Source organism: Ranitomeya imitator, chromosome 5 (assembly GCF_032444005.1).
Source record: "Ranitomeya imitator isolate aRanImi1 chromosome 5, aRanImi1.pri, whole genome shotgun sequence".
Taxonomy (NCBI): domain Eukaryota; kingdom Metazoa; phylum Chordata; class Amphibia; order Anura; family Dendrobatidae; genus Ranitomeya; species Ranitomeya imitator.
The window spans coordinates 589,166,582-589,192,329 of NC_091286.1; positions in this window are offsets into that span (position 1 = coordinate 589,166,582).

Sequence of the window (25,748 nt, forward strand, 5' to 3'; positions counted from 1 at the left end):
CTAGTTCGCTCCTGGATTGTTCTTGTGACCTGTCTTCCCAGCAGAAGCTAAGTTCCTGCTTGTATTTTCTTTGGTTTGCTATTTTTTCGGTCCAGCTTGCTATTTTTATTGTTGTCTTGCTTGCTGTAAGCTCTGGGACGCAGAGGGAGCGCCTCCGCACCGTGAGTCGGTGCGGAGTGTCTTTTTGCGCCCTCTGCGTGGTCTTTTTATAGGTTTTTGTGCTGACCGCAAAGCAACCTTGCCTATCCTCAGTCTGTTCAGTAAGTCGGGCCTCACTTTGCTAAATCTATTTCATCTCTGTGTTTGTATTTTCATCTTTACTCACAGTCATTATATGTGGGGGGCTGCCTTTTCCTTTGGGGAATTTCTCTGAGGCAAGGTAGGCTTTATTTTTCTATCTTCAGGGCTTGCTAGTTCCTTAGGCAGTGCCGAGTTGCATAGGGAGCGTTAGGCGCAATCCACGGCTATTTCTAGTGTGTGTGATAGGATTAGGGATTGCGGTCAGCAGAGTTCCCACGTCCCAGAGCTCGTCCTTTATTATCAGTAACTATCAGGTCATTCCGTGTGCTCTTAACCACCAGGTCCATTATTGTCCTGACCACCAGGTCATAACAGTGTACTAATATTCTCACTGGTCACCATCTTCTCCGTTTTCCAGTGCCACGAAGGTTCTCTTCTGAGTCACGTGATTGAAGTCCTGACCTGCCAGAAGTCACTATTACAATGTAAGTCTATGGAGCGAGACTTCAAACGCCTATACAACTACTACATTGGGTAATATACATGTGTTAACACTGATCACACAAGAAGATTTATTTATTTTATTAATTTCTATAGCACCAACATATCCAACAGTGCTGGTCAAAGATTAATATCCCTTCTGTCACTGATGAAACTCCCAATCTAAAATACAGATAACCTTATTAGTACAGTATGTTTTTGAAGTCTGGGAGTAAACCAAGACACTTACATTGAACCTAGGCAACCTGACCATGCAAACCAGAGTATCTGGAAGAAACAAGGAGATAATATATAAACTCGTTGCAGATATTGCTCTTTGTTAGATTTGAACCTAGAACTCAAGTTCTGTAAGGATCGAATCATTATGCCTTACCTGTGACAATATGGTAGAGCTATGTTTGTCCCAGACTCTGAAGCAGAACTGCACATGAGCATAGCAGAGTTACCCAACAATGTAAAAAACTTGAGATTATCGAAAGGTCCAGAATTGATCGGCAGTATGGCACAGTTACCAAGTATTGTAGCAAAACTGGGTTTGTCACAAAGTCCAAGACAAGTACAGCAGACTGGGAAGCAGTTTATAGTAGCAGCATGGATGCTATTTGTACCCCATCATCTAAGTAGGCCTCTAAGGCCAAAGAAAGTGACATCAGAGGAGTGAGCCAGGTTACTATTTTAACCAGAAAAGCAGAGGAATGGAGAGACCTGGTAAAGGAAGGAAGAGGATTTGGCGCCCAGCACGGGAGCGAGGACTGGCGAGCAACAACCGTCCTAGCACTTGAGTGACCATGCTGCTCTTAAGATTAATATAACACTGAATGTTTTTCTAGCAACAAATCTTAATTTAGTTGTTAAAAAATGGGAATAAAAGCATTGTTCTAGACCTGCTAGGGGCGATGTATAGTCCTTATAGTTAGTTATTGTATAGAATGTTCCTGCACGGTTTACATGTTGATCTTGTGGAGCTGATAATACTTTCCATATAAAGACGATATTGCATTAGGAGTATGTAAGAAGTAAGAATACATTTTAAAATTCTTATTTTGCGTTCACTTTTAATAGTACTTCGAAAGATGTATTAGACATATTCTTCAAGAATGGTGATTCGGATCTCAATGAAAATGAAAGGAAAACTAAAAAGGAAATTAAATTTTGGGTACATGTTGTAATAAAATGTTCTAACAAAAAGGGTAATGTTCCCATCTGACCTAGAGATATATATTCTGTACCGCAACTGGAAAGAGGTAATTGTGTGACAATTGCTTTTACGATTTAACCCTTTCCAAATGTACTCCCAGAAATTATTACATCAGAAAATAACTGAAACATATGACTAAGAGAATGACGTGTCTGCCTCTCAAAGACTGTGCAAGAAATTGCCTACAATCAAATCATTTGAGAATTTTCTTTGTGTTCTACACCTACAGATTAATAAACAGAAAAAATAATTAAGCTCCCCATACACAATAGACTAATGTCGGTCAAACCTGCGGATATCGATGAGTTTGGCAGAGAGACTAACTTGTATGGTATATCTTGATTTTTTAATGTCGGGAAAATATTGATCCGGCAAGTCCAATTTCTGAAGAATAGCTGCCATGTCTGAAAACAGCTTTATCATAGAAAACGCAGGAATGCTTATTGAGTGCTACTCTACATGGGAAAGACAGCTGAAATGGCTGCCAGATGAAGGAACTGTCAAACCATTTTTCGACCAACAGCCATATAATGTGCATGACAGCCTTTAACGTCTTTTGTAACAGTCAAGCAGCCTGAATAGTTATACATGGAGTTCCTACATTTCTGCGCTACTGATAGACATTTCTTGTGCTTTCAAAAGTGTCCTGGCTAGAGATAGCTGAGCAGTCATTGCTGTTAGGGTTGGCAGACTGTGCTGAATAAAATAAATAATAAAGCACAATCGCAACCCGGGTCCACCATGCAGAGATGGAAAACTGCTGCTTGTAAGCAATGACGGAACACATGGCGAGCGATTGTCTGTACACATTGGACTAACGCCACTCAGTGTAAACAGGATGCTGAGTTCCATCCTCTGTTACTCCACAGAGAGCAACAGTACAGAAACGAAAGAGAAGCTCTGCTACTGAGCTGTGTCACTCGCACACAGAAACGAAAGAGAAGCTCTACAAGTGAGCTGTGTCACTCGCACACAGAAACAGAACAGATGCTTTGTGCTTAATACCCTGAGTAGGGTTGTGCTTGCTCTGGAACTCTGCTCTGCTAACCGCACACATGTAGGAACCAGATGCAAAGCCAATGGCTAATTGCCTCCACTGATGCTAGCTGCCTGCCTACATGTACAGTCCCAAGCTAGATGGACATACAACACATGCAGACAGAGTGGTAGAAGCTCACTCACATAGCCGTACATAAAACGATACTAGCTCACCCTCGTGCACCCCTGGGGGCTTTTTATACATAAGGCTCTTCCCCAAACACTTGCACACAGGCAGGCGAGACATCCGGGCCAATCCGGAGCTGCCATACCACCAGAACCGAAGATGTCCGACAACCAAAAGGAAGACGTTACATCATGGACATGATCAGTTAGGTGATTTCTCAAATTAGACTCCAGAGCATCCGGTCGCCACCGCCTGTCGCTGGTTACCATAAACTTGGCTGGAAAGCCAGCTGTAACCAAATGAAAAGCACAAGCCTGATCAAGATGCTGGGACCAACGTCTATGCTCAGCAGCACCCACATTGGCGGAAACTGAATGGGAGACCAGAGAGGAAGACAAGGCTTGGGATCTATCCTGTGCAGCGGGAGAATCCCGATTCCTAACAATTCCTTTGTTCTTGGGATTAAGCCCTGTTCTTGGGATTAATTATGTCCCATTGGTAGGAACCCCAAGTTATGTATTCTATAGATAGTTAATTCCACAGTTTGCTGTCTATTGGGTTGTCTCATCAAGACTAGCATAGCATAAGCTTACACTACTCCAGTCTTGTCCAAGTTCATGATGCCAAAGTCATCAGGCGGCTCATGCCGCTTAAAGAATTCGGCACCTCTATTAAGTAGAGAAAGTCTCTGTGTATTGCATTATATAAGATCAGCCATTAAAGCAAAAAAGGACTGACCATTATGAAGCCAAATTTAGATAGAATTTGAGTTTAACTGTAATGATATCTCTTTCAGAAGTCACGCAATGACTAAGATCTAGAATTCTAGTTGTGTACATAACACTCTCTGGTAATTAGCAAGAAAACTGTTCCCAATTGTTTGTAATGAATAACCAAAAGTCATTGAGACTGAAAGGAAAAACGACATTGCCTTTAAAAGTAGTGATAACTCTGACCTGTACTGAGTATTTATCTGGAACATAAAACTCCTAATCACTGCTAATCACAAACCATTAAGACCAGTTTGCTTTTGCTTCTATATTTAATTGTGAGAAGTTTAATGAGTGACAAATCCTAACCTCATTTGAGAAATATCACTGATTATTTTATTAATTGGTTTCAAAACTGATAATACTGATATAATGCCTTGAAATAATTTGGGTAGGGTCCGACATTTCATATCACCATTGATATTGTGAATGAAGGTGATGCAGCACTATGCTAGCTCCTTCACTGGTCACCTGCTGTACAGGGGTCTGCAACATAGCTCCATTCATGTCAATCCTTGCACAACCAGATAGCTGTAACACCGATGTTCAGGGAAAACTTGAAATGGAAAGTGGCTCTAAAACCATGGGACATTTTGAGATGAGAATAAAGCACCCTACATATATACACTAATATCAACAAGTTCATGATAATGTGTATGGGTACACCAGCCAACTGATTGTTCGGGAAGATATTCAAAAAGCATGTCTGATTTCACATTGCTGATCATTTGGCTCTCCTAAAGTTAAGCTGCTGGCAGAGATGTCTGTTAATGGCTCTCTCATAGAGAGCACAGGAGTGCTCAGCCAAACAAGCGATCCTTTGTATGACATAGACAGCAGAGATGGTTGTTGGCCGAGCGAACATCATTCACCCCGTATCCATTGAATGTGGTCTTTAAGTTTAATATTTATGGGGCCTATTCATTAGTTTTTACCAGAGAAACAATGTTCTCATCTTGATGAACCAGGGCCTGTGTCATTAAAAGGATATTCTCATCTTTGAAATTATTGACATATTCCATGCATTGTGCCACACATGCTGGTCCCACAACTTAGAGCTATAATTCATGAACATTGTCCCATCCTGTAGGCAATGATATCACTTTAAGTTTCCTTTGGCATGTCTTTAAGGGATCATGCACATGGGTGTATTATTGCTCAGTTAGATAAATAGTTATTTGGAGCCTTAAAGAGGTTGTCCGTGATTTTGATGTAACATGGTTACATATTAACATAGTTAGCAAGGCTGAAAAAAGACATTTGTCCATCCAGTACAATATTGTTACGCTCCAGGAAGACATCCAGGCATCTCTTGAACCCCTCTACTGAGTTTGCCATTATGACCTCCACAGGCAAGCAATTCCAGATTCTCACTGCCCTAACAGTAAAGAATCCTCTTCTATGTTGGTGGAAAAACCTTCTCTCCTCCAGATGCAGAGAATGCCCCCTTGTGACCGTCACCTCCCTTGGTATAAACAGATCCTCGGAGAGATATTTGTATTGTCCTTTTATATACTTATACATGGTTATTAGATTGCCCCTCAGTCGTCTTTTTTCTAGACTAAATAATCCAAATTTTGCTGATCTCTCTGGGTATTGTAGTTCCCCCATTCCCTTTATGAATTTTGTTGCTCTTCTTTGCACTCACTGTAGTTCCATTATATCCTTCCTGAGCACCGGTGCCCAAAACTGGACACAGTGCTCCATGTGCGGTCTAACTAGGGATTTGTACAGAGGCAGTATAATGCTCTCATCATGTGTATCCAGACCTCTCTTAATGCACCCCATGATCCTGTTTGCCTTGGCAGCCACTGCCTGGCACTGGCTGCTCCAGGTAAGTTTATCATTAACTAGCATCCCCAAGTCCTTCTCCCTGTCAGATTTACCCAGTGGTTTAACATTCAGTGTGCAATGGTGATATTGATTCCTTCTTCCCATGTGTATAACCTTACATTTATCATTGTTAAACCTCATCTGCCACCTTTCGGCCCAAGTTTCCAACTTATCCAGATCCATCTGTAGCAGAATACAATCTTCTCTTGTATTGACTTCTTTACATAGTTTTGCATCATCTGCAAATATCGATATTTTACTGTGCAAACCTTCTACCAGATCGTTAATAAATACAGTGCCTTACAGCCCCCTAGAACTTTTCAACCTTTTCCCACATATCATGCTTCAAACATAAAGATACCAAATGTAAATTGTTGGTGAAGAATCAACAACAAGTGGAACACAATTGTGAAGTTGAATGAAATTTATTGGTTATTTTAAATTTTTGTGGAAAAGCAAAAACTGAGAAGTGGGGCGCGCAATATTATTCGGCCCCTTTACTTTCAGTGCAGCAAACTCACTCCAGAAGTTCATTGTGGATCTCTGAATTTTCCAATGTTGTCCTAAATGCTTAATGATGATACATATAATCCACCTGTGTGTAATCAAATCTCCGTATAAATACATGTGCTCTGTGATAGTCTCAGGGTTCTGTTTGAAGCACAGAAAGCATCATCAAGACCAAGGAACACAACAGGCAGGTCCGTGATACTGTTGTAAAGAAGTTTACAGCCAGATTTGGATACAATATGATTTCCAAAACTTTAAACATCCAAAGGAGCACTGTGCAAGTGATCATATTGAAATGGAAGGAGTATCATACCACTGCAAATCTACCAATACCCCGTCCCTCTAAACTTTCATCTCAAACAAAGAGAAGACTGATCAGAGATGCAGCCAAGAGGCCCTTGATCACTCTGGATGAGCTGCAGAGATCTACAGCTGAGGTAGGACAGTCTGTCCATAGGACAACAATCAGTAGTACATTGCACAAAACTGGCCTTTATGGAAGAGTGGCAAGAAGAAAGCCATTTCTCAAAGATATCCATAAAAGGTGTTGCTTAAAGTTTGCAACAAGCCACCAGGGAGACACACCAAACATGTTGAAGAAGGTGCTCTGGTCAGATGAAACCAAAATCAAACTTTTTGGCAACAATGCCAAACAATTTGGTTGGCGTAAAGGCAACACAGCTCATCACCCTGAACACACTATCCCCACTGTCAAACATGGTGGAGGCAGCATCATGGTTTGGGCCTACTTTTCTTCAGCAGGGACAGGGAAGATGGTTAAAATTGATGGGAAGATGGATGGAGCCAAATACAGGACCATTCTTGAACAAAACCTGTTGGAGTCTGCAAAAGACCTGAGACTGGGGCGGAGATTTGTCTTCCAACAAGACAATGATCCCAAGCATAAAGCAAAATCTACAATGGAATGGTTCACAAATAAACATATCCAGGTGTTAGAATGGCCACGTCAAAGTCCAGACCTCAATCCAATCGAGAATCTGTGGAAAGAGCTGAAAACTGCTGTTCACAAATGATCTCGATCAAACCTCGTGAGCTCAAGCAGTTAGCCAAGGAAGAATGGGCAAGAATTTCAGTCTCTTGATGTACAAAACTGATAGAGACATACCCCAAGCGACTTGCAGCTGTAATCGCAGCAAAAGGTGACGCAACAAAGTACTAAGTTAAAGGGGCCGAATAATATTGCACGCCCCACTTTTCAGTTTTTGAATTTCCACAAAAATTTAATTTAAATAAGCAATACATTTCGTTCAACTTCACAATTGTGTTCCACTTGTTGTTGATTCTTCACCAAAAATTTACAGTTGGTATCTTTATGTTTGAAGCATGATATGTGGGAAAAGGTTGAAAAGTTCTAGGGGGCTGAATACTTTTGCAAGGCACTGTATGCACTGTATGTACTGTATGCAGGGTGGCTAAAAATAAGGGCAATTTGTCCTGTTAATCTGGCCCCGAGGCTCCAGGGGGCCCCTGGCCATATTGCCCTTATGTGCAGTGGGCAGGGAGTGATCCCTGTAGCTCTGCTACCTACAAGAGAAAATAGCAGCAGAGCAGAGCTGCAGGGGTCCATCCTGCTTCCTGCCCACACTTTCACTCACAGACAGCAGCGACGCTGGATGACGTCATCATTCGGCGTCAGCTGTGCCAGAGAGAGGAAGCTGCTGACGGTGATGCCCCAGGTGCAGGAAAGTGTGCGGACAGGTGAGAGGTGCTGTGTGTGTGTTTTGTTGTATGTATGTGTGATGTGTGTGTGTGTTGAGATGAGTGGTGGTGTGTGCGTGCCTGCATGCATAGTGCAGCGGGGGAATGTGCAGAGAGGTGAATGGTGCTGTATGTCTGTGTGTGTAGGTGGAGAAAAGGGCAATTATGGGAGTAATGGGGAGAAGGCAATTATAGGGTGATGGAGAGGGCAATGATGGGGATGTGGGGGAGGAGGAAATGATGGAAGTGGTGGAATGGGCAAGGATGAGAAGGAGAAGGCAATGATTGAGGTGGTGGAAAGGGCAAGGATGCTGGTGGTGAAAAGGGCAATGATGGGGATGGTGGGGCAAAAGGAAATGATGGAGGTGGGGGAATGGACAAGGATGGGGTGGAGGGGGGAAGAAATGATGGAGGTGGAGGAATGGGCAAGGATGGTGGTGGTGTGAAGGGCAATGATGGGGATGGTAGGGGAGGAGGAAATGATGGAGGTGGTGGAAAGGGCAATGATGGGGTGGGGATAAGGCAATGATCATGGTAGTGGAAAAAACAATGATGGGAGTGGTGGGGAAGAAGGCAATGATGGAAATGGTAGAAAGGGCAATGATGGTGTGGCAGGGGGGAAAGCAATGATGGAGGTAGTGGGGAGAATGCATTGATGTGGTGGTGGAAAGGACAATGATGGGGTGGTGCGGAAGAATGCAATGATGGTGGTAGTGGAAAGGACAATGATGGTGGTGGTGGAAAGGGCAATAATGGGGTAGTGAGGGAGGAGGAAATGATGGAGGTGGTGGAAAGGGCAATGATGGGGCGGGGAGAAGGCAATGATGGTGGTGGTAGAAAGGGCAATAATGGGAGTGGTGGGGAAGAAGGCAATGATGGAGGTGGTGGAGGAGAAGGCAATGAATGAGGTGGTGGAAAGTACTATGATGGAAGTGATGGAGAGAGCAATGATGGGGTGGTAGGGGAGAAAACAATGATTGTGGTGGTGGAAAGGGCAATAATGGGGGAGATGGAAATGATGGAGGTGGTGGAATGGGAAATGATGGGGTGGAGAGAGGACAATAATGGGATGCAGGGGGGAGAACAATGAGGGGTGTGGGGAATTGGGATGGGAGGAAGAGGGACTTCAAATGGACATAGGAATGGGGGAGCTGGAGGAAGACATTATTATTGCTTATTATGTCTAACACACTCCCTTAGTATACAGTGTACATACTTATTATGTATAACACAGTCCCTTAGTTTATAGTGTACTCACTAATTCTGTATAACACCATCCTTAGGTGCATAGTTTCCTCTTTTATTATGTATAACACCGTCCCTTATTACACATACCATCCTTTCTAGTTATACATGGTGCCATCCCTTATTATATAGCTTCCTCTGCTGTTATATACAGCACTGTCTCTTCCATAGTATATTCTTGTTAATTTTGTTATTCACAGCGCCCTCTTGTGTTACATAATCCCCTCTCTTTTTAGATATAAAATGACCACTGATGGAGGAGCCTGTGACCAGAGGACCAGTTCATTAGCTCCTCCATTAGAAAAGAAACTTTCCTATGCTCCATCAGCCATTATTGCATTATACATCTAACAAGACAGGACAATATGTGATAAAAAACAGGGCTCTCTATAATCCAATATGTAAGGGACGGTACTGTACATAACAGGAGAGGGCACTGTATAATAGGGGACGGCAATATACACAATAAAGGATACTATGTAATAAATATACATGTATGTGTCGGTGGCTATATATACATAAATATATATATAAATATATATATATATATATATATATATATATATATATATATATATACAAAAAAGAGCACAGCAGCACATGTGCATGAATCTAGGCCATGTGAAAACACGGACAAACATTCAATATAGATTATACTTCTCAAAAATTGTTCACAAATGTTTTCAAAATTTTTTTTCATAAACCTTACTGTAATAGATGAAAATGAAGGTTCTTATCGCATAAATTGGCCAATTCATGTATGCCCATCAACCATGGCAAGGTGACCTCCCTCTGATGGGTCCTACTCTACTGTACATGCCACGTTTGGGCCACCAGCCTACATTTATGAACAAAACATGTCACTCTCAGGCTAAGCCTACAATTTATGGGCAGGGAGAGCTGATTACAGCCACCTGCATGGTCAATGGAAGGAGTGCAAGATCAGCCTGGAGGCAGCCAGCATCTAATAACTTGGTGAGTATAATCTGACCTCTTTTTCTTATCTTTCAGGATACATGGGGGGGCTTATGTACAGCATTCCAGAAGGCTGTAGATAAGCCCCTGATGCTGGTGGGCTTAGCTCACCATCGATTTTGAGGGTGGCAGGTTCCCTTTAATGTACTTTGTCAGGATGTGTGCTGGGCATACAGTACATGCAAAGGTTTCTATTATGTCATGTATATTCATCATGCACTCACATCTTCTAACCAATGTGACGCTTGTATTTATCTGTAGGCCTTCCACCAGTATTGAGGTCATCTTCTGGCCACAGATGTCCAATTGCCTGTGATATTGTAGCATGTATGCCAGTTTTACAATCATGCATTTGCAATTTCCTAATACGAATGCCAACCCGAAAATGTCTTGTTAAAGCAACAGAGCAAATAATTGGATTGCCAATGAAACCGGCACCTACTGCTTTCAGACAACTAGGATTTTCATCTGTCTGAAAGCAAAAGTTTATCTTCTTTCGTATGAAAGAAAATAAAAGTCCGTATAAATGCTGTCTGGAAAGTGCTCTTGCTTTTTGTTAGTCTGGAGATTATCCGGGGTTAAAATGACACTGAAAATGCACTTGTTATTTCTATATATTTCAGAGATGAATGGATCCTGTGAATATTAGCGACATACACAGGATAATACACCGGATATATCGATGTGTTTGTTTTACTGTAAGACCTTACTTTACCCCATCATTTGATTATATGTTTAGAAAGCCATTGTCCAGGGATAATGATTGCTTCAGCCTCATCTTGTTTTCCTCTGAAACAAAAATATTTCCAGCAAGATGAAAGCCGCATTCTCCTACATAGCGAGTTCCCTATTTGTCCTGTTTACCTTAATGCTCTATTACCAATGTGATTTCTCTCCGGCTTCGTATCCCTTACAAAATGTCATTACAATGCTTTGCCCTATATCTGTTTGTTCTTTGCCTGTGGCTTGGTCTGGGTTGCTGTGCTCTCCACATATTGTGATCTTTTTTCTGCTTGGTAATATACTGTATAGTCGGAGTGTACACATCCAGTGCCTTTGTATGCTTTACAATGAGTGGCTATTGATTATATGTTCTACAGTTTACATTACATTAGCTATACAAACACAACCAAGTGGATGGACAACATTCTCAGGGCTGGTAATCTCTTCTTCTGGGCTTCATTTTTATCAAGGATATCAGATATTGGCTTGAGCAAAGGGATAAAGCTGCCTTTACACCGAAAGATGATCGTGGACGAGCTTTCTTGAGAACATAGTAACATAGTAACATAGTTAGTAAGGCCGAAAAAAGACATTTGTCCATCCAGTTCAGCCTATATTCCATCATAATAAATACCCAGATCTACGTCCTTCTACAGAACCTAATAATTGTATGATACAATATTGTTCTGCTCGGTTTAATCTTTCAGTGTGAACAGGCTGCTGATCTCCCAATGAACACTCAAAACATTCGATCCCAGAGTGAAATCATTGACGGCACCCTATGCGCACTAAGTGATCTTTTACAGATTGCTTAGTGCGCATTATGTAATTTTGTAAACAATATATTAAATAACCGACAATCGGTAAAATTTTTCTTATTGGCAATAGTTTAGTACCCCACTAACGACCCCCGTCAGAAAGATGAGCAAATAATTTTAAATGTAAATCTTTCATATTCTCCAAATTTTCACAGGAAATTCAATTTAGTCTGGGGCATGAAAAATCGTCTGATTTTCATCAAGATAACTTTGACATTTTTCATCTGTGTGCCATCCATGTGTCAGAATTTTTTGATGTGGCATGCATGTGACATCTGTATTTATACATGATGAAATACAAGTTAATAACGGCAATACATGCACAAATATCGGATGCAATGTAGATGATCTGTATGGGAACCACATTTTGTTTGGTGCACTGATAGATTTTTATCAGCAAATTTTATTTAAAGTAGATGGGAGAATATTGCATACTGCAATTTTTGTCACACCGATACTTGATCCATGTGAAAACTTGTCAACTGATCAGCCCAATAGAATTACATTAGTCAGTGTGCAGTCCATTTTCTACTCAGATAGCACACGTCCGTATAATTCACTCAACTTAATGAGCCCTTACAGTGGAGTTAAGGTGCTGCAAAAACATGTATGACACTATTCTCTTTTCTTCACACACTAATGTCATTCACTGCTGTGCTGTCTCACCCTCTCTGTACACTTAAGGTACCGTCACATTAAGCGACGCTGCAGCAATATAGACAACGATGCCGATCGCTGCAGCGTCGCTGTTTAGTCGTTGTGTGGTCGCTGGGGAGCTGTCACACAGACAGCTCTCCAGCGACCAACGATGCCGAAGTCCCCGGGTAACCAGGGTAAACATCGGGTTACTAAGCGCAGGGCCACACTTAGTAACCCGATATTTACCCTGGTTACCATTGTAAATGTAAAAAAAAAACAAACACTACATACTTACATTCCGGTGTCTGTCGCGTCCCTCGCCGTCAGCTTCCCGCACTGACTGTGAGGGCTGGCCGTAAAGCAGAGCACAGCGGTGACGTCACTGCTGTGCTTTACTGCCGGCGCTCACAGTCAGTGCGGGAAGCTGACGGCTAGGGACGCGACAGACACCGGAATGTAAGTATGTAGTGTTTTTTTTTTTTACATTTACAATGGTAACCAGGGTAAATATCGGGTTACTAACCGCGGCCCTGCGCTTAGTAACCCGATGTTTACCCTGGTTACAAGTGAAGACATCGCTGGATCGGCGTCACACACGCCGATTCAGCGATGTCAGCGGGTGATCCAGCTACGAAATATAGTTCTGGCCTTCTAGCTCCGATGTCACAGCAGGATCCTGATCGCTGCTGCGTGTCAAACACAACGAGATCGCTATCCAGGACGCTGCAACATCACGGATCGCTATCGTTATCGTTCTAAAGTTGTTCAGTGTGAAGGTACCTTTACTTTAGTGTTCTATGGCTTTTTCCCCTCTCTCTATGATTAATCTGTGAACTGTGACGTCCTTTCACTATCCAGATTCATCACAAAATGGCTGGTGCATTCTCTGCTTCTGTTTTTATGCAAGCTATCATGGTCCAATCTGATTGGCTGTGCTATTTCATGTTATGTGATAGCTGCAAGGCACTATGGGGATTCCCGCCAAAGATCATATGATCCTTCTCTGGATGATGCAATCATAGGCAATTTGTAAAATAGTGATGAACATTTTAGGTGATTTGCGCAAAGTGAATCGCAAATTGTTTACATTCATTGGATTTACCGAATACCTGAACATTTCCACACAAATTCAATTGATATCAAATCGATTTGCTAAACTCCATTCCTTGGTGTCCCCAAACCAACATACAAAAAAGGAAATTAAAAATGTAACGGATGCTAGATTTAATGAACTGATAGTAGTGGATGCACTTATATTTGGGGAAAGGATGCCAAAGTAAAATCTTTCAGGACCATGATCTTGTTTTTTCCTATTTAGATACTGTATGCTTTTTAGTTATACACAATCCACAGTACATATAAAATAAATATTATGTAATAATTTAAAAACATATCCAAATAGCAAAAAAATCGACTGCAGCCTGCCACACTGATAACCTAGTAAGCATTGAAAGCAACAGCCGCACAGATAAGAAAGTGCTGCCCTCGCTCTTGCGGTAACATTGTGCACCCGGATATCTGACTTTTCTTTTCAGGCAGTGCCCAAGCACATCAGTGTAGACAAACAGGCATGGCAATGGAGGAGTGAAATTCACTGAGCGGTTGTAGCCATGCCAAAGGTGCACCCAACACTCTACTTTGCATATAAGAGAAACTGCTTTTTATTCACTTCAAAAGCAAAGTTTATTACACTAAGATATTATTTTAATTGGAGCTAAGTACTCTATTTGCCAATGTGGTAACTTCCATCTCCAAGATCCTCTCCCAATATGTAATCGGTGTAATAGTAATAATAATGTTAGCAAATAGCTCCAATTAGAAATGTAATATAGATTTTCTGAGCTCAATCTCTTTTCACCTAGGCTGATTGACTTAATGTCTTCACCCCTGATGAGAGCTCTCACGGCTCAGTACAAGCTGCAACTGTGGGATATGATGGGTGACAAGAGTCTGAAGACACGTGGACTCACTTGTGAGCTCTCTTACTCTTTAGCCAGACTCATAAAATGATCATTTTATTGTTAGGATTATACAGCCAAACTGACATGGATTTCCAAGGAAAAACACCAGTCTCATCAGGTCAAAGAGATCTATTTAAAGCGAACCAGTCAGCAGGATTTTGCTTAGTAAACTACTGTTATTGTCATGTTGGCACTCTATGGCTTAGAGTAAGAAGACAGGACTCTGCCTACAGTCCTACCCCGGAGTGCATGGGCATCTCATTAACTTTCTATCACTGGTTACACAAAAACCACGAGATGAATTTATTCATCCCAGGTATAATTTTAAACAGTGTAACAGTGGCAACCAGACTGTGTTAAGGACTGGCGGAACGCACCAAGTATAAGATGATATGGAACTAGGTGCGTTCGCAGTCCGAGGTCCACCGTGCAGGTAAAAACCCTGCTGCTAGTAAAGACAGACTATATGGCGGTACTATAAGAATACACACATGGGTTAACTTCACCCTGTGTGAAGGAAGCGACCCTGTTGCGTCACAGGACTGCGGTACCGCACATAGAACGCAAGCAAGGAGTCTCTAATCTCAAACCCGAGACTGAGGATTTGAGTTCAGAAGACCTCATGCGCTCGACACCGCAACTGGGGTGTCAGAGGAACATAAATAATAATTTATAAAGGCACAAGAGTGCGTGCGGTGCTGCACAAACGGACGCCGCTAACCACCCAGGCTTGGGTCAGGTAAGCGCACGGCGCCGTACAGGCAGTCACAGCAAATAGATGCTGTTATGTGTGTAACGTGCTGTAGGATAAGTCGGGCGCTAGATAGCAAACATACTCCTTCCGCGAACAGTCATCCAATAGGGAGGGGTATTTAAAGAGCGACTTTCACTCACAACACACACACATATTAGCAAGACAATACTAGCGCATGGCCGTGCGGTCATGCGCAGTTTATATAGTTGCAGCACAGGAAGCTGCTACCGAAGTTTTGCCCTTTCAGGGCCTGCCTGGAGGACCAATGGGATGTGCTGCAGTACCTGAGCATGTGACCCTCGACCTCCAACGGGAGATCTTGCCCTGGGCATGCTCAGTGTGTGTAAATAAGGACTTACCGTATATACTCGAGTATAAGCCGACCCGAGTATAAGCCGACCCCCCTAATTTTGCCACAAAAAACTGGGAAAACTTATTGACTCGAGTATAAGCCTAGGGTGGAAATGCAGCATTTACCGGTGAATTTCAAAAATAAAAATAGATCATTATTTCCCCATAGCTGTGCCATATAGTGCTCTGCACCGTTCATTATTTCCCCATAGCTGTGCCCCATATAGTGCTCTGCACCGTTCATTGTGCCCCATTGCTGTGCCCATATACGGTGCTCTGCACCGTTCATTGTGCCCCATTGCTGTGCCATATACGGTGCTCTGCACCGTTCATTGTGCCCCATTGCTGTGCCATATACGGTGCTCTGCACCGTTCATTGTGCCCCATTGCTGTGCCATATACGGTGCTCTGCACCGTTCATTGTGCCCCATTGCTGTGCCATATACGGTGCTCTGCACCGTTCATTGTGCCCCATTGCTGTGCCATATACGGTGCTCTGCACCGTTCATTGTGCCCCATTGCTGTGCCATATACGGTGCCATATGCTCCCTGCATGTCCCACATATATACACAGCTCTGCCGCCTGCATGTCTCACATATATACACAGCTCTGCCGCCTGCATGTCCCTCATATATACACAGCTCTGCTCCCTGCATGTCCCACATATATACACAGCTCTGCTCCCTGCATGTCCCACATATATACACAGCTCTGCTCCCTGCATGTCCCACATATATACACAGCTCTGCTCCCTGCACCGTTCATTGTGCCCCATAGAAATCTCTGCCGCCGCCACCGCTGCTGCAATAAAAAAAAAAAACACATACTCACCTCCCTTGATTGCAGCTCCCGGCGTCTCGTTCCGGCGCCTCCATCTTCCCGGCGTCTCTGCTCTGACTGATCAGGCAGAGGGCGCCGCGCACACTATATGCGTCATCGCGCCCTCTGCCTGAACAGTCAGAGCGCAGACGTCGGGAAGATGGAGGCGCCGGCCGGGAAGATGGAGCGACGCCCGGCGGCTGGAACGAGGACAGGTGAATATGACATACTCACCTAGTCCTGGCGATCCTCGCGCTGTCCCTCTGCCTGGTCTTCGGTGCCGCAGCTCTTCCTGTCAGCGGTCACCGGCACCGCCGATTAGAGGAATGAATAGGCGGCTCCGCCCCTATGGGAGGTGGAGCCGCTTATTCATATCTCTAATGAGCGGTCCCACGTGACCGCTGAAGAGAGGAAGAAGCTGCAGCACAGAAGACGGGGAGGAAGGCAGGGACAGCGCGAGGATCGCTGGGACTAGGTAAGTATACCTCAGCGCCCTCACCCCCTCACCCGCCGACCCTGCCACCCACATTGACTCGAGTATAAGCCGAGAGGGGCACTTTCAGCCCAAAAATTTGGGCTGAAAATCTCGGCTTATACTCGAGTATATACGGTAATCCCAGAGAAGCCCGCTCGCCGCAGATCAGTGCAGGGTACCATAGGAAAGCCAGAAAAGGCAGTAATAACCCTATGCACAGAATCAGCCTCAGCGAGATGCTGGGAGCGACGTCTCCGCTGAGCAGACCCCACTGCGGCCGATGCAGAATGGGAGACCGCAGCAGACACGGATCGAGATTCCCCCTGTGCAGCAGAGGAAACTCGACTCCTAACATTACCCTCCCTCCTAGGGCCCCCCCCTCCTTGAGCCTCACTACGCTCAAAAGCTGCAATAAGCAGCGGAGCCCGAATGTGCTCCACAGGCTCCCAGGTTCTATCCTCTGGGCCGTGACCCTTCCAGTCCACCAGATAAAATTTCTTGCCACGTACCACCTTGCACCCCACAATAGCATTCACCTCAAACTCATCTGTGGATGAACCCGATGTCCCAGCAGATGACTCAGAAAACCGGGACAAATGAACGGGCTTTAAGAGGGAAACGTGAAAGGTATCGGTGATACCAAGGCGTGGAGGAATAGCCAAACGGTAGACCACAGGGTTGACCTGTTCCAGAACCTTAAACGGGCCAATGTAGCGAGGAGCAAACTTAGTGGACTCAACTCGCAGCCTGATGTTACGGGCGGAGAGCCACACTAAGTCGCCAGGAGCAAAGATCGGAGCGGGGCGCCGGTGTGTATCAGCCGAAACCCTCATTCTCTCCTTGGAGGCCTGGATGGCATCCTGTGTGCGGTCCCAGATGTCACGTGCCTCCACCGCCCAGTCTGCCACCCTAGAATCGGTGGATGACACGGGCATGGGCACAGGGACACGCGGATGCTGGTCGTAATTAAGGAGAAAAGGAGTCTGACCAGTGGAATCGGTTACGGCGTTGTTCAAGGCAAATTCCGCCCAAGGTATCAAAGATGCCCAGTCATCCTGCCTAGCAGAGACGAAATGTCGCAAATATGTCACCAGAGTCTGGTTGGTTCTCTCCACCAACCCATTCGTCTCGGGATGGTATGTAGAGGAGAGGTTTAACTCTATGCTGAGTAAACGGCAGAGCTCTCTCCAAAACCGAGACGCAAACTGGGGACCCCGATCGCTGACAATCTTATCAGGCATACCATGCAATGGGAAAACGTGCTTAATGAACAACACCGCCAAGACCTGTGCTGAAGGTAACCGAGGAACAGCACCAAATGCACCATCTTAGAGAAATGGTCGGTGACAACCCAAATAATGGAGCAGCCACGCGACTTGGGTAAGCCCACCACAAAGTCCATCCCGACCATCTCCCAGGGCCTGTATGCCACCGGTAGAGGGTAAAGCAACCCAGCAGGCCGTTGCCGAGGAGACCGATTCTGGGCGCAAGAAATGCACGCCTGAATATAGTCCCTGACATCTCGGGCCATATGCGGCCACCAGTATGTTCTCGCCAAAAGCTCAGATGTCCTCTTAGTCCCAAAATGCCCACCCACTCTGGAGGAGTGAGCCCAAGAGAGAACCTCCGGTCGCAAGTTAGCTGGCACGAAAGTCTTGCCCGGGGGCACAGACTCTAGCGAAACCGGAGCTACAGTCCTCAGGCTCTCAAAAGGGACAATAAGCCGAGGCTCCTCCTCCTCCTCCTCAGATGACACCACGGAGCGGGAGAGAGCATCGGCACGAACGTTCTTCTCCCTGGAGAGAAAATGGAGAGTAAAATGGAACTGGGAGAAGAACAGGGACCATCTAGCCTGACGAGAATTTAGCCGCTGGGCCGTTTGTAGATATACCAAGTTCTTGTGGTCAGTGAAGACTTGGAAGAGAAAGCGAGCTCCCTCCAAGAGATGTCTCCACTTTGAAAAAGCCAACTTCATGGCTAGCAACTCCCTGTCCCCGATGGAATAATTCCTCTCCGCTGGTGTGAAGGTCTTGGAGAAGAAGAAGCAAGGATGCTTCCGACCTTGAGCATCCTTTTGGAAAAGGACTGCTCCAGCACCAACGGATGAGGCATCCACCTCCAAGATAAATGGTTTATCAACATCGGGGCGATGTAGGATGGGAGCGCTAGCGAAATGTGATTTAATCGAGAGAAAGGCTTTGGAGACCTCCTCTGACCACAACTTGGGATTTGCTCCCTTCTTGGTGAGGGCAACCAAGGGAGCTACCAAAGTTGAGAAGTGTGGAATGAACTGGCGATAGTAATTAATGAACCCCATAAAGCGCTGCACCGCTTTAAGAGAATGGGGTTCCTGCCAGTCCATTACAGCCTGTAGCTTGACAGGATCCATAGCCAAACCCTGGGCAGAGATGATATAACCAAGGAAGGGCAAGGACTCCTGCTCAAACACACACTTCTCCAACTTGGCGTAGAGGGAGTTTGCCCGTAAGAGGTCGAAGACTTTGCGAACATCTCTCCGATGGGAGTCAATATCTGGAGAGAAGATGACAATATCATCCAGATAGACTACGACCGAGGTGGTGAGCATATCCCAGAAGATGTCGTTCACAAAGTCTTGGAAAACGGCTGGCGCATTACAGAGCCCGAAGGGCATCACCAGATATTCATAGTGCCCATCCCTGGTGTTAAAAGCCGTCTTCCATTCATCCCCCTCACGGATGCGAATCAGGTTGTAAGCACCCCGCAGATCTAACTTTGTAAATACCCTCGCTCCCCGTAGCCTATCAAACAGCTCAGATATGAGGGGTAAAGGGTACTTGTTCTTAACGGTGATGGCATTAAGACCCCTGTAGTCTAGAGTTGAGCGACCTTGACCTTTTTAGAGTCGAGCCGGGTTTTGCGAAACCCGACTATGTCCAAAGTCGGGTCGAGTGAAATCGGCCGATTATGACGTAAAGTCGGGATCGACCGAAACACGAAACCCAATGCAAGTCAATGGGGCAGCATAGTCGGCAGTGAGTGGGGGCCAGGAAAACACCTAGAGTGCCCATTTTAATGTCAAAACCATCCATTCTTCTTAATGAAGCTTGTCAAGCGTAATTTACCTTAAAATAATTGGAAGGCATTTGAAATTGGGGGTCATTTGGCTAAAGTTGTGGGGGGTAGGGCTGGTTCAAGTAATTAGTGGGCCCAGTAAATCTGGACCACGTCACGGCAGTGGAGCAGGGAGAGGTAAGTATTTCAACTTTGCAAGTGCTGTGATCCTGAGCAAGCAGGGGGGGCCCACTCGTTGGCATTGGCACTGGCACAGGGCCCCTCAAAGTACAGCGGTGTGTTTGCACGGCGGGGGCGCCTCCCACCGGCAGCAACACTTTTGCGTACTATGAGAGGCCCTGTGCCAGTGACGTCGCCAACTAGTATTCCTCCCCCCACCTGATGAAGGAACCTGCACTTTCATCTGCACCTTCCTCTTTGTCCCCGTGTAAGGTGGTATGGTATGCGGGAAGAGCAACCTGACTTTCAGCAGGGTCACAATGTTGTTGTGTAGCGTGCACGGGGAATGTTGCGTTATGGGTCAATGTACCAGCAGACTCATCTATCACTGGCTGGGCAATGGGCACGATGAAGTGGAAACACAGATATAGGCCCAAAGAAGAAAGTGGGCTAAATGCAGTTCAAAATTGGTAACACAGGAATAACCAGGGGGCATTGCAGTGGAGGACAACTGGAATGAGAGGCTGACACAGAGAGTAGGGCCAAATCAGTAAGTAGTCGAAATGCAGTTCAAAATTGGCAACCGTAGTAAACAGGCGGCACAGCTTTGTTCAGTGGAGGAGAACAGCAAGGAGTGGCAGACACCGATAGTAGGCCCCAACCCAACTAGTAGGCCAAATGCAGTCTAACATTAACAACTACTTAACGAGAGGCTGAAAATGGAATTTCAGGACAGGAAACCAGGAGAACAGCAAGGAGTGGCAGACACCGATAGTAGGCCCCAAACCAACTAGTACGCCAAATGCAGTTGTTCCATTTAACCACAATTTAATGAGAGCCTGAAGATAGAAGCTCAGGAAAGGCAACCTGGGGAACACCTTGGAGTGTAACACACCATCTCTCTCCACCCCATACCCATTTTGTAGGCCTAATGCTGTGTACTTTTCTACAACTACTAAACGAGAGTCGGAAGACCGAAGCAATGGCAAGGAAACCTGGGGAACACCTTGGAGTGTAACACACCATCTCTCTCCACCCCATACCCAATTTGTAGGCCTAATGCAGCCTACTTTCCGACACCTACTAAACGAGAGCATGAAGATCGAAGCTCAGGAAAGGCAACCTGGGGAACACCTTGGAGTGTAACACACCATCTCTCTCCACCCCATACCCATTTTTTAGGCCTAATGCAGTGTACTTTTCTACAACTACTAAACGAGAGTCGGAAGACCGAAGCAATGGCAAGGAAACCTGGGGAACACCTTGGAGTGTAACACACCATCTCTCTCCACCCCATTCCCCATTTTTTAGGCCTAATGCAGCCTACTTTCCGACACCTACTAAACGAGAGCATGAAGATCGAAGCTCAGGAAAGGCAACCTGGGGAACACCTTGGAGTGTAACACACCATCTCTCTCCACCCCATACCCATTTTGTAGGCCTAATGCTGTGTACTTTTCTACAACTACTAAACGAGAGTCGGAAGACCGAAGCAATGGCAAGGAAACCTGGGGAACACCTTGGAGTGTAACACACCATCTCTCTCCACCCCATACCCAATTTGTAGGCCTAATGCAGCCTACTTTCCGACACCTACTAAACGAGAGCATGAAGATCGAAGCTCAGGAAAGGCAACCTGGTGAAAACCTTGGAGTGTAACACAACCTGTCTCTACACCCCATACACAATTAGTAGGCCTAATGCAGCGTAGTTTCCAACAGCTACTAAACGAGAGCCGGAAGATCGAAGCTCAGGAAAGGCAACCTGGGGAACACCTTGGAGTGTAACACAACCTCTCTCTACACCACGGAAGGGCTGATTCTTAGGAAGGAAGGCTGTTGTAAATAAGCATTGCGCGTCCGAGGGTGATTATATTCTTATTCGGTATCTACTCACCCTCGGACGCGCCATGCTTCTTGATTTGTAATTAATGTTTATTTGCAATGTGCTTTTGACGAACTCAATTATTTTTTTAATTATTGATTTTATTAAATTAATAGTTTAACATCTTATTGGAAATAATTTAAAGGAGACGCGACAGGACAACACTCGGTGCATGCCATATCTGTGTTAACAACTCCAAAAAACTTTCAGTTAACTTCTTGCAGGAGAAAGAAATTGTAGCTGTTGGACCTTTGTAGTACAGTTCCAGATATTTGTTGTGTGTTTGTTTTGATTGTTAAAATGTCTGCATTTGAGATCTCAACACGATCTTATTTTTTATAATCAAATTAATTTTTTAAATATTTTATTAGGTTGGTTCAAGGGGTACACGGGCCGCAGTAGACAGGTCAGTGGAGGCCTAGTGGAAGGAGGGACCACAGACAGGCATCAAAGGCCTAAAATAATAACACATGGCTGTAGGCAATTTTAAATTGGTTCCAGGGGTACACGGGCAGCAGTGCCCTGGTCAGTGTAGTAGTAGTTGAAAGAATGGACCGCAGACAGGCATCGAAGGCCTAAAATAAAAAAATTGGGCTGGCTGTAGGCAATTTTAAATTGGTTCCAGGGGTACACGGGCAGCAGTGGTGTGGTCAGTGGAGGCCTAGTGGAAGGAGTGACCGCAGACAGGCATCGAAGGCCTAAAATATTAACACATGGCTGTAGTCAATTTTAAATTGGTTCCAGGGGTACTTGGGCAGCAGTGCCCTGGTCAGTGTAGTAGTAGTTGAAAGAATGGACCGCAGACAGGCATCGAAGGCCTAAAATAAAAAAATTGGGCTGGCTGTAGGCAATTTTAAATTGGTTCCAGGGGTACACGGGCAGCAGTGGTGTGGTCAGTGGAGGCCTAGTGGAAGGAGTGACCGCAGACAGGCATCGAAGGCCTAAAATAATAAAACATGGCTGTAGGCAATTTTAAATTGGTTCCAGGGGTACACGGGCAGCAGTGGTCTGGTCAGTGGAAGTCTAGTGGAAGGAGTGACCGCAGACAGGCTTCGAAGGCCTAACATAACAAACTTGGGCTGGCTGTAGGCACTTTTAAATTGGTTCCAGGGGTACATGGGCAGCAGTGTATGGTCAGTGGAAGTCTAGTGGAAGAAGTGACCGCAGACAGGCTTCCAAGGCCTAACATAACAAACTTGGGCTGGCTGTAGGCACTTTTAAATTGGTTCCAGGGGTACACGGGCAGCAGTCGTATGGTCAGTGGAAGTCTAGTGGAAGGAGTGACCGCAGACAGGCTTCGAAGGCCTAACATAACAAACTTGGGCTGGCTGTAGGCACTTTTAAATTGGTTCCAGGGGTACATGGGCAGCAGTGGTCTGGTCAGTGGAAGTCTAGTGGAAGGAGTGACCGCAGACAGGCTTCCAAGGCCTAACATAACAAACTTGGGCTGGCTGTAGGCACTTTTAAATTGGTTCCAGGGGTACACGGGCAGCAGTGGTCTGGTCAGTGGAAGTCTAGTGGAAGGAGTGACCGCAGACAGGCTTCCAAGGCCTAACATAACAAAATTGGGCTGGCTGTAGGCACTTTAAATTGGTTCCAGGGGTACATGGGCAGCAGTGTATGGTCAGTGGAAGTCTAGTGGAAGGAGTGACGGCAGACAGTCTTCGAAGGCCTAACATAACAAAATTGGGCTGACTGTAGGCACTTTTAAATTGGTTCCAGGGTAACACGGCCAGCAGTGGCCTGGTCAGTGTAGTAGTTGTAGAAAGAAGGGACCGCAGACAGGCTTCGAAGGCCTAACATAACAAAAATGTCAAAACAATGGTATTGTCAGTGCCAGGCATTGAAGGATGTCAGCGCCTAGACTACACATTGGTGAAGCTGTGAGAGATAATTTTGCTAGTGGTAGAGCACTGTTTGAGCTGGGGGGGGGGAACTGGCTTGTGGCCGGCGGTACAGGCACAGGGCCCCTCATATTACAACGGTGTGTCTGACGTTGGGTGCGCACCACCACCGCCAGAGACACTTTATTGTACTATGAGGGACCCAGTGGCAGTGCCGTCGACCAAAAGCGGCCACACCCACCTCTTCAGACAAACAGCACTCTCAAGGGTCCAAGCGCAAAGTGGCGATAGCACGGCCCCGTGTGGGGAGTTTGGCCATTTCGTGAGGTGGAAACATGTCGTATGCTGGACAATCAGGTGAAGAAAATTACGAGATTGGAAAAGTCATTCAGAATAGTCCACAGGCAAGACCTTTTCATAGGAAAGCTAGGTGTCAGCCGGGCAGGGTGGGGCAAAAGATTTTGAAATCCAGTTGTGGTTCATTTTAATGAAGGTTAGATCATCTACATTTTGGGTAGCCAGACGAGTCCTTTTTTCTGTTAGTATTGAACCTGCAGCACTGAATACTCTTTCTGATAGGACACTAGCTGCCGGGCAAGCAAGCTCCTGCAATGCATATTCTGCCAATTCTGGCCAGGTGTCTAATTTGGATGCCCAGTAATCAAATGGGAATGACGGTTGAGGGAGAACGTCGATAAGGGATGAAAAATAGTTTGTAACCATACTGGACAAATGTTGTCTCCTGTCACTTTGAATTGATGCTGCAGTACCTGTCCTGTCTGCGGTCATAGAAAAATCACTCCACAACCTGGTCAGAAAACCCCTCTGGCCAACACCACTTCTGATTTCTGCCCCTCTAACACCTCTGGTCTGCTGGCCCCTGGAGCTCGTGTGAGAACGATCACGGGCGCTGTGTGCAGGGAATGCCAGAAGCAAACGGTCAACAAGAGTTGATTGTTTTGTTGCTAATATTAGTTCCAAGTTCTCATGTGGCATAATATTTTGCAATTTGCCTTTATAGCGAGGATCAAGGAGGCAGGCCAACCAGTAATCGTCATCGTTCATCATTTTTGTAATGCGTGTGTCCCTTTTGAGGATACGCAAGGCATAATCCGCCATGTGGGCCAAAGTTCCCGTTGTCAAATCTGCGGTTGTGCTTGGTTGAGGGGCAGTTGCAGGCAAATCTACGTCACTTGTGTCCCTCAAAAAACCAGAACCCGGCCTTGCCACGCCACCAATTTCCCGTGCCCCCGGGAAAGCTTCCTCATTAAAAATATACTCATCCCCATCATCCTCCTCATCCTCCACCTCCTCTTCGCCCGGTACCTCGTCATGTACACTGCCCTGACCAGACAATTGCTGACTGTCATCAAGGCTTTCCTATTCCTCTGGTGCAGACGCCTGATCCTTTATGTGCGTCAAACTTTGCATCAGCAGACGAATTAGGGGGATGCTCATGCTTATTATGGCGTTGTCTGCACTAACCAGCCGTGTGCATTCCTCAAAACACTGAAGGACTTGACACATGTCTTGAATCTTCGACCACTGCACACCTGACAACTCCATGTCTGCCATCCTACTGCCTGCCCGTGTATGTGTATCCTCCCACAAAAACATAACAGCCCGCCTCTGTTCGCACAGTCTCTGAAGCATGTGCAGTGTTGAGTTCCACCTTGTTGCAACGTCTATGATTAGGCGATGCTGGGGAAGGTTCAAAGAACGCTGATAGGTCTGCATACGGCTGGAGTGTACAGGCGAACGGCGGATATGTGCGCAAAGTCCACGCACTTTGAGGAGCAGGTCGGATAACCCCGGATAACTTTTCAGGAAGCACTGCACCACCAGGTTTAAGGTGTGAGCCAGGCAAGGAATGTGTTTCAGTTGGGAAAGGGAGATGGCAGCCATGAAATTCCTTCCGTTATCACTCACTACCTTGCCTGCCTCAAGATCTACAGTGCCCAGCCACGACTGCGTTTCTTGCTGCAAGAACTCGGACAGAACTTCCGCGGTGTGTCTATTGTCGCCCAAACACTTCATAGCCAATACAGCCTGCTGACGTATGCCAGTAGCTGTCCCATAATGGGAGACCTGGTGTGCAACAGTGGCAGGT